At 39.7% G+C, this 19,268-nt stretch overlaps 8 non-coding genes across 8 annotated transcripts; all 8 read left to right on the top strand.

Moving 5' to 3' along the window:
- The first annotated feature begins 1,621 nt into the window (after positions 1-1,621).
- Positions 1,622-1,693, top strand: TRNAD-GUC (transfer RNA aspartic acid (anticodon GUC)). Its single transcript has one exon. It is a non-coding gene; the product is annotated as a tRNA-Asp (tRNA).
- Positions 1,694-3,635: 1,942 nt separating this feature from the next.
- Positions 3,636-3,707, top strand: TRNAD-GUC (transfer RNA aspartic acid (anticodon GUC)). The gene has a single exon. It is a non-coding gene; the product is annotated as a tRNA-Asp (tRNA).
- Positions 3,708-5,649: 1,942 nt separating this feature from the next.
- Positions 5,650-5,721, top strand: TRNAD-GUC (transfer RNA aspartic acid (anticodon GUC)). The gene has a single exon. It is a non-coding gene; the product is annotated as a tRNA-Asp (tRNA).
- Positions 5,722-7,662: 1,941 nt separating this feature from the next.
- Positions 7,663-7,734, top strand: TRNAD-GUC (transfer RNA aspartic acid (anticodon GUC)). The gene has a single exon. It is a non-coding gene; the product is annotated as a tRNA-Asp (tRNA).
- Positions 7,735-11,690: 3,956 nt separating this feature from the next.
- On the top strand, positions 11,691-11,762 carry TRNAD-GUC (transfer RNA aspartic acid (anticodon GUC)). The gene has a single exon. It is a non-coding gene; the product is annotated as a tRNA-Asp (tRNA).
- Positions 11,763-13,704: 1,942 nt separating this feature from the next.
- On the top strand, positions 13,705-13,776 carry TRNAD-GUC (transfer RNA aspartic acid (anticodon GUC)). The gene has a single exon. It is a non-coding gene; the product is annotated as a tRNA-Asp (tRNA).
- Positions 13,777-15,717: 1,941 nt separating this feature from the next.
- On the top strand, positions 15,718-15,789 carry TRNAD-GUC (transfer RNA aspartic acid (anticodon GUC)). The gene has a single exon. It is a non-coding gene; the product is annotated as a tRNA-Asp (tRNA).
- Positions 15,790-17,731: 1,942 nt separating this feature from the next.
- TRNAD-GUC (transfer RNA aspartic acid (anticodon GUC)) lies at positions 17,732-17,803 on the top strand. The gene has a single exon. It is a non-coding gene; the product is annotated as a tRNA-Asp (tRNA).
- Positions 17,804-19,268: the final 1,465 nt, after the last annotated feature.

The following is a 19,268-nucleotide window of genomic DNA, read 5'->3' on the forward strand; positions in this document are numbered from 1 at the left end:
TGGTGTATGCCACTTTTTGGAATGAAAACTGCACACATTTCCTAGGACATCAAACTACAACATTCAGAATTATTTTGACATTTCTAGCATTGAAAGACCACATTGCTGGGCCCCATTCTCAAGAACAGTATAGGTCAAGTAACTTCTCAAGCAATTTTCTTGTGCTGTCTAAGCCCAACTCCATGAGGTGGGTCCTCAAGACCCAAATTCCATTTTGCAATGGTTAGTAGAATGGATTTTATTTTTTAACAAGCACTTCATTTACATGTCTTTGGCAAGCACCCAAAAATTTTCCTAAGGACTATGGGCATGATTCAGACACACTCGCAAGCGCACAACACTCGTAAGTGGTTCGACGGTCCCCCACTACCCATGCGCCGCCTCCGGCGTGTGCATGCGCAAGATCCATCCAGCGATGGCTGCTCCATCGATATGGGTCTAGCTACAAGACGGAGCGGCTGTCAATGTTGATTGATAACTCACCGCGTTTTGTATGCGGGGAGGGGGGGGTGGCTGCACAAATGCAGGCATTCCCTTAGGAATGCCTGGTGTTTGTGGGTGGCCCTACTGACATCACTAGTGATGTCAGTAGTGGACTTCCTGTTCTATTAGAGCAGGAAGTTTACTCGGGCTTGTGAGTGCTCAGACCCTTCCACAGGGTCTCCTCGCAAGCCTGATGGTCACGATAATCGCGATGGGCTCCTGGCCACTCGCAAAAGCTGTGGGAGGTCACCCACAGCTTAGCGAGCGGCCTGATGAAAGAAAAAGCAAATACAAAACATAAAAAACCGCCCTTGTTCTGAGCAAGCACTCACTAGCAGCAAGCGGCTCTGAATCAGGCCCTATATCAGCTATAATCTAAAAGATATTGCTTAGAACATGTACAACATGGCAAATCCAGCATTTATTGGACTTTATATTCAGGATTCCCATGTATTAAAATTGTATGGTATAGAATATCCAGAAAATGCATAGATATTTATTGGTGCCTTAAAAGAAGAGTGAATATATACATATATATATTTTTTTTAATTAAGTTGGAAACAGTAGCTGAATAATAGAATAAATTATCAATTTTTATAGCATTCACATAATTTGGGCATAATTTAGCAGAAGAGATTTGGAGTTTAATATTCCTCATGCAGAGCTACCATTGGTCTCTAGCATAATAGTCTTTTAGCCATTCAAGGATTTCTCAGCAAATTCTAATTAGAAAAAAGTTGATAAGGGGTAATGGGTTTTGCTAAATTCATTTGAGCTTTTTAAAGGATCTTGAATTACTAAATATACAATCAAGCATCAGAAATGGTCAACAATAAATCAATTCATAGAAATACCTATAAACACTGGCAAATCAACAGTAAAATCCTAGAACATCTCAGTCCAGGGATTATCGGACATGGGTAGAGTAAGAAAATGATAGCTGGGGCAATTTCTATAAGCATTTGACCTAGCTCATGATGCAGAAGAATCGACATGGATCTGATATATGGTGAAAGAGTACACTAACAAATTGATGTATAAATGATTTCAATCATTTTCATTACCCAAGGAAATTATATCAACTCTTAGTTGAAAATCACTTTTCTGGACTGGACCAGAAATCACAGCACACAGCTGATCCTCGTTAGTATAGTGGTGAGTATCCCCGCCTGTCACGCGGGAGACCGGGGTTCAATTCTCCGACGGGGAGGCAATAACTTTTATTTCTCCAATATTCCATTTCAGACACAGTGGAAAAATAATAATACAAATGTTATGGCATGCATAAATAACAACCCAAACTATAATATATTGAGATGTGTACTTAAAGGAAACCCTCATAGATCCATACAAATGGAATAGCAGATAGAGAAAACAAAATGTACCAACTGTAATGATATACTTCTATTACCATTTGTTGGCGTTAGGTGGCTATGGAATAAATCAGAATGGTTTGGTATTTTGGGAAGGTTTATACATACTTACATTTTTATATGTAGAAATAAAATATAGGCAAGGAGGTTGGCATATTGGTGTATGCCACTTTTTGGAATGAAAACTGCACACATTTCCTAGGACATCAAACTACAACATTCAGAATTATTTTGACATTTCTAGCATTGAAAGACCACATTGCTGGGCCCCATTCTCAAGAACAGTATAGGTCAAGTAACTTCTCAAGCAATTTTCTTGTGCTGTCTAAGCCCAACTCCATGAGGTGGGTCCTCAAGACCCAAATTCCATTTTGCAATGGTTAGTAGAATGGATTTTATTTTTTAACAAGCACTTCATTTACATGTCTTTGGCAAGCACCCAAAAATTTTCCTAAGGACTATGGGCCTGATTCAGACACACTCGCAAGCGCACAACACTCGTAAGTGGTTCGACGGTCCCCCACTACCCATGCGCCGCCTCCGGCCTGTGCATGTGCAAGATCCGTCCAGCGACGGCTGCTCCATCGATATGGGTCTAGCTACAAGACGGAGCGGCTGTCAATGTTGATTGATAACTCACCGCGTTTTGTATGCGGGGAGGGGGGGGTGGCTGCACAAATGCAGGCATTCCCTTAGGAACGCCTGGTGTTTGTGGTTGGCCCTACTGACATCACTAGTGATGTCAGTAGTGGACTTCCTGTTCTATTAGAGCAGGAAGTTTACTCGGGCTTGTGAGAGCTCAGACCCTTCCACAGGGTCTCCTCGCAAGCCTGATGGTCACGATAATCGCGATGGGCTCCAGGCCACTCGCAAAAGCTGTGGGAGGTCACCCACAGCTTAGCGAGCGGCCTGATGAAAGAAAAAAACAAATACAAAACATAAAAAACCGCCCTTGTTCTGAGCAAGCACTCACTAGCAGCAAGCGGCTCTGAATCAGGCCCTATATCAGCTATAATCTAAAAGATATTGCTTAGAACATGTACAACATGGCAAATCCAGCATTTATTGGACTTTATATTCAGGATTCCCATGTATTAAAATTGTATGGTATAGAATATCCAGAAAATGCATAGATATTTATTGGTGCCTTAAAAGAAGAGTGAATATATACATATATATATTTTTTTTAATTAAGTTGGAAACAGTAGCTGAATAATAGAATAAATTATCAATTTTTATAGCATTCACATAATTTGGGCATAATTTAGCAGAAGAGATTTGGAGTTTAATATTCCTCATGCAGAGCTACCATTGGTCTCTAGCATAATAGTCTTTTAGCCATTCAAGGATTTCTCAGCAAATTCTAATTAGAAAAAAGTTGATAAGGGGTAATGGGTTTTGCTAAATTCATTTGAGCTTTTTAAAGGATCTTGAATTACTAAATATACAATCAAGCATCAGAAATGGTCAACAATAAATCAATTCATAGAAATACCTATAAACACTGGCAAATCAACAGTAAAATCCTAGAACATCTCAGTCCAGGGATTATCGGACATGGGTAGAGTAAGAAAATGATAGCTGGGGCAATTTCTATAAGCATTTGACCTAGCTCATGATGCAGAAGAATCGACATGGATCTGATATATGGTGAAAGAGTACACTAACAAATTGATGTATAAATGATTTCAATCATTTTCATTACCCAAGGAAATTATATCAACTCTTAGTTGAAAATCACTTTTCTGGACTGGACCAGAAATCACAGCACACAGCTGATCCTCGTTAGTATAGTGGTGAGTATCCCCGCCTGTCACGCGGGAGACCGGGGTTCAATTCTCCGACGGGGAGGCAATAACTTTTATTTCTCCAATATTCCATTTCAGACACAGTGGAAAAATAATAATACAAATGTTATGGCATGCATAAATAACAACCCAAACTATAATATATTGAGATGTGTACTTAAAGGAAACCCTCATAGATCCATACAAATGGAATAGCAGATAGAGAAAACAAAATGTACCAACTGTAATGATATACTTCTATTACCATTTGTTGGCGTTAGGTGGCTATGGAATAAATCAGAATGGTTTGGTATTTTGGGAAGGTTTATACATACTTACATTTTTATATGTAGAAATAAAATATAGGCAAGGAGGTTGGCATATTGGTGTATGCCACTTTTTGGAATGAAAACTGCACACATTTCCTAGGACATCAAACTACAACATTCAGAATTATTTTGACATTTCTAGCATTGAAAGACCACATTGCTGGGCCCCATTCTCAAGAACAGTATAGGTCAAGTAACTTCTCAAGCAATTTTCTTGTGCTGTCTAAGCCCAACTCCATGAGGTGGGTCCTCAAGACCCAAATTCCATTTTGCAATGGTTAGTAGAATGGATTTTATTTTTTAACAAGCACTTCATTTACATGTCTTTGGCAAGCACCCAAAAATTTTCCTAAGGACTATGGGCCTGATTCAGACACACTCGCAAGCGCACAACACTCGTAAGTGGTTCGACGGTCCCCCACTACCCATGCGCCGCCTCCGGCCTGTGCATGTGCAAGATCCGTCCAGCGACGGCTGCTCCATCGATATGGGTCTAGCTACAAGACGGAGCGGCTGTCAATGTTGATTGATAACTCACCGCGTTTTGTATGCGGGGAGGGGGGGGTGGCTGCACAAATGCAGGCATTCCCTTAGGAACGCCTGGTGTTTGTGGTTGGCCCTACTGACATCACTAGTGATGTCAGTAGTGGACTTCCTGTTCTATTAGAGCAGGAAGTTTACTCGGGCTTGTGAGAGCTCAGACCCTTCCACAGGGTCTCCTCGCAAGCCTGATGGTCACGATAATCGCGATGGGCTCCAGGCCACTCGCAAAAGCTGTGGGAGGTCACCCACAGCTTAGCGAGCGGCCTGATGAAAGAAAAAAACAAATACAAAACATAAAAAACCGCCCTTGTTCTGAGCAAGCACTCACTAGCAGCAAGCGGCTCTGAATCAGGCCCTATATCAGCTATAATCTAAAAGATATTGCTTAGAACATGTACAACATGGCAAATCCAGCATTTATTGGACTTTATATTCAGGATTCCCATGTATTAAAATTGTATGGTATAGAATATCCAGAAAATGCATAGATATTTATTGGTGCCTTAAAAGAAGAGTGAATATATACATATATATATTTTTTTTAATTAAGTTGGAAACAGTAGCTGAATAATAGAATAAATTATCAATTTTTATAGCATTCACATAATTTGGGCATAATTTAGCAGAAGAGATTTGGAGTTTAATATTCCTCATGCAGAGCTACCATTGGTCTCTAGCATAATAGTCTTTTAGCCATTCAAGGATTTCTCAGCAAATTCTAATTAGAAAAAAGTTGATAAGGGGTAATGGGTTTTGCTAAATTCATTTGAGCTTTTTAAAGGATCTTGAATTACTAAATATACAATCAAGCATCAGAAATGGTCAACAATAAATCAATTCATAGAAATACCTATAAACACTGGCAAATCAACAGTAAAATCCTAGAACATCTCAGTCCAGGGATTATCGGACATGGGTAGAGTAAGAAAATGATAGCTGGGGCAATTTCTATAAGCATTTGACCTAGCTCATGATGCAGAAGAATCGACATGGATCTGATATATGGTGAAAGAGTACACTAACAAATTGATGTATAAATGATTTCAATCATTTTCATTACCCAAGGAAATTATATCAACTCTTAGTTGAAAATCACTTTTCTGGACTGGACCAGAAATCACAGCACACAGCTGATCCTCGTTAGTATAGTGGTGAGTATCCCCGCCTGTCACGCGGGAGACCGGGGTTCAATTCTCCGACGGGGAGGCAATAACTTTTATTTCTCCAATATTCCATTTCAGACACAGTGGAAAAATAATAATACAAATGTTATGGCATGCATAAATAACAACCCAAACTATAATATATTGAGATGTGTACTTAAAGGAAACCCTCATAGATCCATACAAATGGAATAGCAGATAGAGAAAACAAAATGTACCAACTGTAATGATATACTTCTATTACCATTTGTTGGCGTTAGGTGGCTATGGAATAAATCAGAATGGTTTGGTATTTTGGGAAGGTTTATACATACTTACATTTTTATATGTAGAAATAAAATATAGGCAAGGAGGTTGGCATATTGGTGTATGCCACTTTTTGGAATGAAAACTGCACACATTTCCTAGGACATCAAACTACAACATTCAGAATTATTTTGACATTTCTAGCATTGAAAGACCACATTGCTGGGCCCCATTCTCAAGAACAGTATAGGTCAAGTAACTTCTCAAGCAATTTTCTTGTGCTGTCTAAGCCCAACTCCATGAGGTGGGTCCTCAAGACCCAAATTCCATTTTGCAATGGTTAGTAGAATGGATTTTATTTTTTAACAAGCACTTCATTTACATGTCTTTGGCAAGCACCCAAAAATTTTCCTAAGGACTATGGGCATGATTCAGACACACTCGCAAGCGCACAACACTCGTAAGTGGTTCGACGGTCCCCCACTACCCATGCGCCGCCTCCGGCGTGTGCATGCGCAAGATCCATCCAGCGATGGCTGCTCCATCGATATGGGTCTAGCTACAAGACGGAGCGGCTGTCAATGTTGATTGATAACTCACCGCGTTTTGTATGCGGGGAGGGGGGGGTGGCTGCACAAATGCAGGCATTCCCTTAGGAATGCCTGGTGTTTGTGGGTGGCCCTACTGACATCACTAGTGATGTCAGTAGTGGACTTCCTGTTCTATTAGAGCAGGAAGTTTACTCGGGCTTGTGAGTGCTCAGACCCTTCCACAGGGTCTCCTCGCAAGCCTGATGGTCACGATAATCGCGATGGGCTCCTGGCCACTCGCAAAAGCTGTGGGAGGTCACCCACAGCTTAGCGAGCGGCCTGATGAAAGAAAAAGCAAATACAAAACATAAAAAACCGCCCTTGTTCTGAGCAAGCACTCACTAGCAGCAAGCGGCTCTGAATCAGGCCCTATATCAGCTATAATCTAAAAGATATTGCTTAGAACATGTACAACATGGCAAATCCAGCATTTATTGGACTTTATATTCAGGATTCCCATGTATTAAAATTGTATGGTATAGAATATCCAGAAAATGCATAGATATTTATTGGTGCCTTAAAAGAAGAGTGAATATATACATATATATATTTTTTTTAATTAAGTTGGAAACAGTAGCTGAATAATAGAATAAATTATCAATTTTTATAGCATTCACATAATTTGGGCATAATTTAGCAGAAGAGATTTGGAGTTTAATATTCCTCATGCAGAGCTACCATTGGTCTCTAGCATAATAGTCTTTTAGCCATTCAAGGATTTCTCAGCAAATTCTAATTAGAAAAAAGTTGATAAGGGGTAATGGGTTTTGCTAAATTCATTTGAGCTTTTTAAAGGATCTTGAATTACTAAATATACAATCAAGCATCAGAAATGGTCAACAATAAATCAATTCATAGAAATACCTATAAACACTGGCAAATCAACAGTAAAATCCTAGAACATCTCAGTCCAGGGATTATCGGACATGGGTAGAGTAAGAAAATGATAGCTGGGGCAATTTCTATAAGCATTTGACCTAGCTCATGATGCAGAAGAATCGACATGGATCTGATATATGGTGAAAGAGTACACTAACAAATTGATGTATAAATGATTTCAATCATTTTCATTACCCAAGGAAATTATATCAACTCTTAGTTGAAAATCACTTTTCTGGACTGGACCAGAAATCACAGCACACAGCTGATCCTCGTTAGTATAGTGGTGAGTATCCCCGCCTGTCACGCGGGAGACCGGGGTTCAATTCTCCGACGGGGAGGCAATAACTTTTATTTCTCCAATATTCCATTTCAGACACAGTGGAAAAATAATAATACAAATGTTATGGCATGCATAAATAACAACCCAAACTATAATATATTGAGATGTGTACTTAAAGGAAACCCTCATAGATCCATACAAATGGAATAGCAGATAGAGAAAACAAAATGTACCAACTGTAATGATATACTTCTATTACCATTTGTTGGCGTTAGGTGGCTATGGAATAAATCAGAATGGTTTGGTATTTTGGGAAGGTTTATACATACTTACATTTTTATATGTAGAAATAAAATATAGGCAAGGAGGTTGGCATATTGGTGTATGCCACTTTTTGGAATGAAAACTGCACACATTTCCTAGGACATCAAACTACAACATTCAGAATTATTTTGACATTTCTAGCATTGAAAGACCACATTGCTGGGCCCCATTCTCAAGAACAGTATAGGTCAAGTAACTTCTCAAGCAATTTTCTTGTGCTGTCTAAGCCCAACTCCATGAGGTGGGTCCTCAAGACCCAAATTCCATTTTGCAATGGTTAGTAGAATGGATTTTATTTTTTAACAAGCACTTCATTTACATGTCTTTGGCAAGCACCCAAAAATTTTCCTAAGGACTATGGGCCTGATTCAGACACACTCGCAAGCGCACAACACTCGTAAGTGGTTCGACGGTCCCCCACTACCCATGCGCCGCCTCCGGCCTGTGCATGTGCAAGATCCGTCCAGCGACGGCTGCTCCATCGATATGGGTCTAGCTACAAGACGGAGCGGCTGTCAATGTTGATTGATAACTCACCGCGTTTTGTATGCGGGGAGGGGGGGGTGGCTGCACAAATGCAGGCATTCCCTTAGGAACGCCTGGTGTTTGTGGTTGGCCCTACTGACATCACTAGTGATGTCAGTAGTGGACTTCCTGTTCTATTAGAGCAGGAAGTTTACTCGGGCTTGTGAGAGCTCAGACCCTTCCACAGGGTCTCCTCGCAAGCCTGATGGTCACGATAATCGCGATGGGCTCCAGGCCACTCGCAAAAGCTGTGGGAGGTCACCCACAGCTTAGCGAGCGGCCTGATGAAAGAAAAAAACAAATACAAAACATAAAAAACCGCCCTTGTTCTGAGCAAGCACTCACTAGCAGCAAGCGGCTCTGAATCAGGCCCTATATCAGCTATAATCTAAAAGATATTGCTTAGAACATGTACAACATGGCAAATCCAGCATTTATTGGACTTTATATTCAGGATTCCCATGTATTAAAATTGTATGGTATAGAATATCCAGAAAATGCATAGATATTTATTGGTGCCTTAAAAGAAGAGTGAATATATACATATATATATTTTTTTTAATTAAGTTGGAAACAGTAGCTGAATAATAGAATAAATTATCAATTTTTATAGCATTCACATAATTTGGGCATAATTTAGCAGAAGAGATTTGGAGTTTAATATTCCTCATGCAGAGCTACCATTGGTCTCTAGCATAATAGTCTTTTAGCCATTCAAGGATTTCTCAGCAAATTCTAATTAGAAAAAAGTTGATAAGGGGTAATGGGTTTTGCTAAATTCATTTGAGCTTTTTAAAGGATCTTGAATTACTAAATATACAATCAAGCATCAGAAATGGTCAACAATAAATCAATTCATAGAAATACCTATAAACACTGGCAAATCAACAGTAAAATCCTAGAACATCTCAGTCCAGGGATTATCGGACATGGGTAGAGTAAGAAAATGATAGCTGGGGCAATTTCTATAAGCATTTGACCTAGCTCATGATGCAGAAGAATCGACATGGATCTGATATATGGTGAAAGAGTACACTAACAAATTGATGTATAAATGATTTCAATCATTTTCATTACCCAAGGAAATTATATCAACTCTTAGTTGAAAATCACTTTTCTGGACTGGACCAGAAATCACAGCACACAGCTGATCCTCGTTAGTATAGTGGTGAGTATCCCCGCCTGTCACGCGGGAGACCAGGGTTCAATTCTCCGACGGGGAGGCAATAACTTTTATTTCTCCAATATTCCATTTCAGACACAGTGGAAAAATAATAATACAAATGTTATGGCATGCATAAATAACAACCCAAACTATAATATATTGAGATGTGTACTTAAAGGAAACCCTCATAGATCCATACAAATGGAATAGCAGATAGAGAAAACAAAATGTACCAACTGTAATGATATACTTCTATTACCATTTGTTGGCGTTAGGTGGCTATGGAATAAATCAGAATGGTTTGGTATTTTGGGAAGGTTTATACATACTTACATTTTTATATGTAGAAATAAAATATAGGCAAGGAGGTTGGCATATTGGTGTATGCCACTTTTTGGAATGAAAACTGCACACATTTCCTAGGACATCAAACTACAACATTCAGAATTATTTTGACATTTCTAGCATTGAAAGACCACATTGCTGGGCCCCATTCTCAAGAACAGTATAGGTCAAGTAACTTCTCAAGCAATTTTCTTGTGCTGTCTAAGCCCAACTCCATGAGGTGGGTCCTCAAGACCCAAATTCCATTTTGCAATGGTTAGTAGAATGGATTTTATTTTTTAACAAGCACTTCATTTACATGTCTTTGGCAAGCACCCAAAAATTTTCCTAAGGACTATGGGCCTGATTCAGACACACTCGCAAGCGCACAACACTCGTAAGTGGTTCGACGGTCCCCCACTACCCATGCGCCGCCTCCGGCCTGTGCATGTGCAAGATCCGTCCAGCGACGGCTGCTCCATCGATATGGGTCTAGCTACAAGACGGAGCGGCTGTCAATGTTGATTGATAACTCACCGCGTTTTGTATGCGGGGAGGGGGGGGTGGCTGCACAAATGCAGGCATTCCCTTAGGAACGCCTGGTGTTTGTGGTTGGCCCTACTGACATCACTAGTGATGTCAGTAGTGGACTTCCTGTTCTATTAGAGCAGGAAGTTTACTCGGGCTTGTGAGAGCTCAGACCCTTCCACAGGGTCTCCTCGCAAGCCTGATGGTCACGATAATCGCGATGGGCTCCAGGCCACTCGCAAAAGCTGTGGGAGGTCACCCACAGCTTAGCGAGCGGCCTGATGAAAGAAAAAAACAAATACAAAACATAAAAAACCGCCCTTGTTCTGAGCAAGCACTCACTAGCAGCAAGCGGCTCTGAATCAGGCCCTATATCAGCTATAATCTAAAAGATATTGCTTAGAACATGTACAACATGGCAAATCCAGCATTTATTGGACTTTATATTCAGGATTCCCATGTATTAAAATTGTATGGTATAGAATATCCAGAAAATGCATAGATATTTATTGGTGCCTTAAAAGAAGAGTGAATATATACATATATATATTTTTTTTAATTAAGTTGGAAACAGTAGCTGAATAATAGAATAAATTATCAATTTTTATAGCATTCACATAATTTGGGCATAATTTAGCAGAAGAGATTTGGAGTTTAATATTCCTCATGCAGAGCTACCATTGGTCTCTAGCATAATAGTCTTTTAGCCATTCAAGGATTTCTCAGCAAATTCTAATTAGAAAAAAGTTGATAAGGGGTAATGGGTTTTGCTAAATTCATTTGAGCTTTTTAAAGGATCTTGAATTACTAAATATACAATCAAGCATCAGAAATGGTCAACAATAAATCAATTCATAGAAATACCTATAAACACTGGCAAATCAACAGTAAAATCCTAGAACATCTCAGTCCAGGGATTATCGGACATGGGTAGAGTAAGAAAATGATAGCTGGGGCAATTTCTATAAGCATTTGACCTAGCTCATGATGCAGAAGAATCGACATGGATCTGATATATGGTGAAAGAGTACACTAACAAATTGATGTATAAATGATTTCAATCATTTTCATTACCCAAGGAAATTATATCAACTCTTAGTTGAAAATCACTTTTCTGGACTGGACCAGAAATCACAGCACACAGCTGATCCTCGTTAGTATAGTGGTGAGTATCCCCGCCTGTCACGCGGGAGACCGGGGTTCAATTCTCCGACGGGGAGGCAATAACTTTTATTTCTCCAATATTCCATTTCAGACACAGTGGAAAAATAATAATACAAATGTTATGGCATGCATAAATAACAACCCAAACTATAATATATTGAGATGTGTACTTAAAGGAAACCCTCATAGATCCATACAAATGGAATAGCAGATAGAGAAAACAAAATGTACCAACTGTAATGATATACTTCTATTACCATTTGTTGGCGTTAGGTGGCTATGGAATAAATCAGAATGGTTTGGTATTTTGGGAAGGTTTATACATACTTACATTTTTATATGTAGAAATAAAATATAGGCAAGGAGGTTGGCATATTGGTGTATGCCACTTTTTGGAATGAAAACTGCACACATTTCCTAGGACATCAAACTACAACATTCAGAATTATTTTGACATTTCTAGCATTGAAAGACCACATTGCTGGGCCCCATTCTCAAGAACAGTATAGGTCAAGTAACTTCTCAAGCAATTTTCTTGTGCTGTCTAAGCCCAACTCCATGAGGTGGGTCCTCAAGACCCAAATTCCATTTTGCAATGGTTAGTAGAATGGATTTTATTTTTTAACAAGCACTTCATTTACATGTCTTTGGCAAGCACCCAAAAATTTTCCTAAGGACTATGGGCCTGATTCAGACACACTCGCAAGCGCACAACACTCGTAAGTGGTTCGACGGTCCCCCACTACCCATGCGCCGCCTCCGGCCTGTGCATGTGCAAGATCCGTCCAGCGACGGCTGCTCCATCGATATGGGTCTAGCTACAAGACGGAGCGGCTGTCAATGTTGATTGATAACTCACCGCGTTTTGTATGCGGGGAGGGGGGGGTGGCTGCACAAATGCAGGCATTCCCTTAGGAACGCCTGGTGTTTGTGGTTGGCCCTACTGACATCACTAGTGATGTCAGTAGTGGACTTCCTGTTCTATTAGAGCAGGAAGTTTACTCGGGCTTGTGAGAGCTCAGACCCTTCCACAGGGTCTCCTCGCAAGCCTGATGGTCACGATAATCGCGATGGGCTCCAGGCCACTCGCAAAAGCTGTGGGAGGTCACCCACAGCTTAGCGAGCGGCCTGATGAAAGAAAAAAACAAATACAAAACATAAAAAACCGCCCTTGTTCTGAGCAAGCACTCACTAGCAGCAAGCGGCTCTGAATCAGGCCCTATATCAGCTATAATCTAAAAGATATTGCTTAGAACATGTACAACATGGCAAATCCAGCATTTATTGGACTTTATATTCAGGATTCCCATGTATTAAAATTGTATGGTATAGAATATCCAGAAAATGCATAGATATTTATTGGTGCCTTAAAAGAAGAGTGAATATATACATATATATATTTTTTTTAATTAAGTTGGAAACAGTAGCTGAATAATAGAATAAATTATCAATTTTTATAGCATTCACATAATTTGGGCATAATTTAGCAGAAGAGATTTGGAGTTTAATATTCCTCATGCAGAGCTACCATTGGTCTCTAGCATAATAGTCTTTTAGCCATTCAAGGATTTCTCAGCAAATTCTAATTAGAAAAAAGTTGATAAGGGGTAATGGGTTTTGCTAAATTCATTTGAGCTTTTTAAAGGATCTTGAATTACTAAATATACAATCAAGCATCAGAAATGGTCAACAATAAATCAATTCATAGAAATACCTATAAACACTGGCAAATCAACAGTAAAATCCTAGAACATCTCAGTCCAGGGATTATCGGACATGGGTAGAGTAAGAAAATGATAGCTGGGGCAATTTCTATAAGCATTTGACCTAGCTCATGATGCAGAAGAATCGACATGGATCTGATATATGGTGAAAGAGTACACTAACAAATTGATGTATAAATGATTTCAATCATTTTCATTACCCAAGGAAATTATATCAACTCTTAGTTGAAAATCACTTTTCTGGACTGGACCAGAAATCACAGCACACAGCTGATCCTCGTTAGTATAGTGGTGAGTATCCCCGCCTGTCACGCGGGAGACCGGGGTTCAATTCTCCGACGGGGAGGCAATAACTTTTATTTCTCCAATATTCCATTTCAGACACAGTGGAAAAATAATAATACAAATGTTATGGCATGCATAAATAACAACCCAAACTATAATATATTGAGATGTGTACTTAAAGGAAACCCTCATAGATCCATACAAATGGAATAGCAGATAGAGAAAACAAAATGTACCAACTGTAATGATATACTTCTATTACCATTTGTTGGCGTTAGGTGGCTATGGAATAAATCAGAATGGTTTGGTATTTTGGGAAGGTTTATACATACTTACATTTTTATATGTAGAAATAAAATATAGGCAAGGAGGTTGGCATATTGGTGTATGCCACTTTTTGGAATGAAAACTGCACACATTTCCTAGGACATCAAACTACAACATTCAGAATTATTTTGACATTTCTAGCATTGAAAGACCACATTGCTGGGCCCCATTCTCAAGAACAGTATAGGTCAAGTAACTTCTCAAGCAATTTTCTTGTGCTGTCTAAGCCCAACTCCATGAGGTGGGTCCTCAAGACCCAAATTCCATTTTGCAATGGTTAGTAGAATGGATTTTATTTTTTAACAAGCACTTCATTTACATGTCTTTGGCAAGCACCCAAAAATTTTCCTAAGGACTATGGGCATGATTCAGACACACTCGCAAGCGCACAACACTCGTAAGTGGTTCGACGGTCCCCCACTACCCATGCGCCGCCTCCGGCGTGTGCATGCGCAAGATCCATCCAGCGATGGCTGCTCCATCGATATGGGTCTAGCTACAAGACGGAGCGGCTGTCAATGTTGATTGATAACTCACCGCGTTTTGTATGCGGGGAGGGGGGGGTGGCTGCACAAATGCAGGCATTCCCTTAGGAATGCCTGGTGTTTGTGGGTGGCCCTACTGACATCACTAGTGATGTCAGTAGTGGACTTCCTGTTCTATTAGAGCAGGAAGTTTACTCGGGCTTGTGAGTGCTCAGACCCTTCCACAGGGTCTCCTCGCAAGCCTGATGGTCACGATAATCGCGATGGGCTCCTGGCCACTCGCAAAAGCTGTGGGAGGTCACCCACAGCTTAGCGAGCGGCCTGATGAAAGAAAAAGCAAATACAAAACATAAAAAACCGCCCTTGTTCTGAGCAAGCACTCACTAGCAGCAAGCGGCTCTGAATCAGGCCCTATATCAGCTATAATCTAAAAGATATTGCTTAGAACATGTACAACATGGCAAATCCAGCATTTATTGGACTTTATATTCAGGATTCCCATGTATTAAAATTGTATGGTATAGAATATCCAGAAAATGCATAGATATTTATTGGTGCCTTAAAAGAAGAGTGAATATATACATATATATATTTTTTTTAATTAAGTTGGAAACAGTAGCTGAATAATAGAATAAATTATCAATTTTTATAGCATTCACATAATTTGGGCATAATTTAGCAGAAGAGATTTGGAGTTTAATATTCCTCATGCAGAGCTACCATTGGTCTCTAGCATAATAGTCTTTTAGCCATTCAAGGATTTCTCAGCAAATTCTAATTAGAAAAAAGTTGATAAGGGGTAATGGGTTTTGCTAAATTCATTTGAGCTTTTTAAAGGATCTTGAATTACTAAATATACAATCAAGCATCAGAAATGGTCAACAATAAATCAATTCATAGAAATACCTATAAACACTGGCAAATCAACAGTAAAATCCTAGAACATCTCAGTCCAGGGATTATCGGACATGGGTAGAGTAAGAAAATGATAGCTGGGGCAATTTCTATAAGCATTTGACCTAGCTCATGATGCAGAAGAATCGACATGGATCTGATATATGGTGAAAGAGTACACTAACAAATTGATGTATAAATGATTTCAATCATTTTCATTACCCAAGGAAATTATATCAACTCTTAGTTGAAAATCACTTTTCTGGACTGGACCAGAAATCACAGCACACAGCTGATCCTCGTTAGTATAGTGGTGAGTATCCCCGCCTGTCACGCGGGAGACCGGGGTTCAATTCTCCGACGGGGAGGCAATAACTTTTATTTCTCCAATATTCCATTTCAGACACAGTGGAAAAATAATAATACAAATGTTATGGCATGCATAAATAACAACCCAAACTATAATATATTGAGATGTGTACTTAAAGGAAACCCTCATAGATCCATACAAATGGAATAGCAGATAGAGAAAACAAAATGTACCAACTGTAATGATATACTTCTATTACCATTTGTTGGCGTTAGGTGGCTATGGAATAAATCAGAATGGTTTGGTATTTTGGGAAGGTTTATACATACTTACATTTTTATATGTAGAAATAAAATATAGGCAAGGAGGTTGGCATATTGGTGTATGCCACTTTTTGGAATGAAAACTGCACACATTTCCTAGGACATCAAACTACAACATTCAGAATTATTTTGACATTTCTAGCATTGAAAGACCACATTGCTGGGCCCCATTCTCAAGAACAGTATAGGTCAAGTAACTTCTCAAGCAATTTTCTTGTGCTGTCTAAGCCCAACTCCATGAGGTGGGTCCTCAAGACCCAAATTCCATTTTGCAATGGTTAGTAGAATGGATTTTATTTTTTAACAAGCACTTCATTTACATGTCTTTGGCAAGCACCCAAAAATTTTCCTAAGGACTATGGGCCTGATTCAGACACACTCGCAAGCGCACAACACTCGTAAGTGGTTCGACGGTCCCCCACTACCCATGCGCCGCCTCCGGCCTGTGCATGTGCAAGATCCGTCCAGCGACGGCTGCTCCATCGATATGGGTCTAGCTACAAGACGGAGCGGCTGTCAATGTTGATTGATAACTCACCGCGTTTTGTATGCGGGGAGGGGGGGGTGGCTGCACAAATGCAGGCATTCCCTTAGGAACGCCTGGTGTTTGTGGTTGGCCCTACTGACATCACTAGTGATGTCAGTAGTGGACTTCCTGTTCTATTAGAGCAGGAAGTTTACTCGGGCTTGTGAGAGCTCAGACCCTTCCACAGGGTCTCCTCGCAAGCCTGATGGTCACGATAATCGCGATGGGCTCCAGGCCACTCGCAAAAGCTGTGGGAGGTCACCCACAGCTTAGCGAGCGGCCTGATGAAAGAAAAAAACAAATACAAAACATAAAAAACCGCCCTTGTTCTGAGCAAGCACTCACTAGCAGCAAGCGGCTCTGAATCAGGCCCTATATCAGCTATAATCTAAAAGATATTGCTTAGAACATGTACAACATGGCAAATCCAGCATTTATTGGACTTTATATTCAGGATTCCCATGTATTAAAATTGTATGGTATAGAATATCCAGAAAATGCATAGATATTTATTGGTGCCTTAAAAGAAGAGTGAATATATACATATATATATTTTTTTTAATTAAGTTGGAAACAGTAGCTGAATAATAGAATAAATTATCAATTTTTATAGCATTCACATAATTTGGGCATAATTTAGCAGAAGAGATTTGGAGTTTAATATTCCTCATGCAGAGCTACCATTGGTCTCTAGCATAATAGTCTTTTAGCCATTCAAGGATTTCTCAGCAAATTCTAATTAGAAAAAAGTTGATAAGGGGTAATGGGTTTTGCTAAATTCATTTGAGCTTTTTAAAGGATCTTGAATTACTAAATATACAATCAAGCATCAGAAATGGTCAACAATAAATCAATTCATAGAAATACCTATAAACACTGGCAAATCAACAGTAAAATCCTAGAACATCTCAGTCCAGGGATTATCGGACATGGGTAGAGTAAGAAAATGATAGCTGGGGCAATTTCTATAAGCATTTGACCTAGCTCATGATGCAGAAGAATCGACATGGATCTGATATATGGTGAAAGAGTACACTAACAAATTGATGTATAAATGATTTCAATCATTTTCATTACCCAAGGAAATTATATCAACTCTTAGTTGAAAATCACTTTTCTGGACTGGACCAGAAATCACAGCACACAGCTGATCCTCGTTAGTATAGTGGTGAGTATCCCCGCCTGTCACGCGGGAGACCGGGGTTCAATTCTCCGACGGGGAGGCAATAACTTTTATTTCTCCAATATTCCATTTCAGACACAGTGGAAAAATAATAATACAAATGTTATGGCATGCATAAATAACAACCCAAACTATAATATATTGAGATGTGTACTTAAAGGAAACCCTCATAGATCCATACAAATGGAATAGCAGATAGAGAAAACAAAATGTACCAACTGTAATGATATACTTCTATTACCATTTGTTGGCGTTAGGTGGCTATGGAATAAATCAGAATGGTTTGGTATTTTGGGAAGGTTTATACATACTTACATTTTTATATGTAGAAATAAAATATAGGCAAGGAGGTTGGCATATTGGTGTATGCCACTTTTTGGAATGAAAACTGCACACATTTCCTAGGACATCAAACTACAACATTCAGAATTATTTTGACATTTCTAGCATTGAAAGACCACATTGCTGGGCCCCATTCTCAAGAACAGTATAGGTCAAGTAACTTCTCAAGCAATTTTCTTGTGCTGTCTAAGCCCAACTCCATGAGGTGGGTCCTCAAGACCCAAATTCCATTTTGCAATGGTTAGTAGAATGGATTTTATTTTTTAACAAGCACTTCATTTACATGTCTTTGGCAAGCACCCAAAAATTTTCCTAAGGACTATGGGCCTGATTCAGACACACTCGCAAGCGCACAACACTCGTAAGTGGTTCGACGGTCCCCCACTACCCATGCGCCGCCTCCGGCCTGTGCATGTGCAAGATCCGTCCAGCGACGGCTGCTCCATCGATATGGGTCTAGCTACAAGACGGAGCGGCTGTCAATGTTGATTGATAACTCACCGCGTTTTGTATGCGGGGAGGGGGGGGTGGCTGCACAAATGCAGGCATTCCCTTAGGAACGCCTGGTGTTTGTGGTTGGCCCTACTGACATCACTAGTGATGTCAGTAGTGGACTTCCTGTTCTATTAGAGCAGGAAGTTTACTCGGGCTTGTGAGAGCTCAGACCCTTCCACAGGGTCTCCTCGCAAGCCTGATGGTCACGATAATCGCGATGGGCTCCAGGCCACTCGCAAAAGCTGTGGGAGGTCACCCACAGCTTAGCGAGCGGCCTGATGAAAGAAAAAAACAAATACAAAACATAAAAAACCGCCCTTGTTCTGAGCAAGCACTCACTAGCAGCAAGCGGCTCTGAATCAGGCCCTATATCAGCTATAATCTAAAAGATATTGCTTAGAACATGTACAACATGGCAAATCCAGCATTTATTGGACTTTATATTCAGGATTCCCATGTATTAAAATTGTATGGTATAGAATATCCAGAAAATGCATAGATATTTATTGGTGCCTTAAAAGAAGAGTGAATATATACATATATATATTTTTTTTAATTAAGTTGGAAACAGTAGCTGAATAATAGAATAAATTATCAATTTTTATAGCATTCACATAATTTGGGCATAATTTAGCAGAAGAGATTTGGAGTTTAATATTCCTCATGCA

The sequence above is a fragment of the Taudactylus pleione genome, unplaced genomic scaffold, assembly GCF_031769625.1.
Source record: "Taudactylus pleione unplaced genomic scaffold, aTauple2 ptg000282l, whole genome shotgun sequence".
NCBI lineage: Eukaryota > Metazoa > Chordata > Amphibia > Anura > Myobatrachidae > Taudactylus > Taudactylus pleione.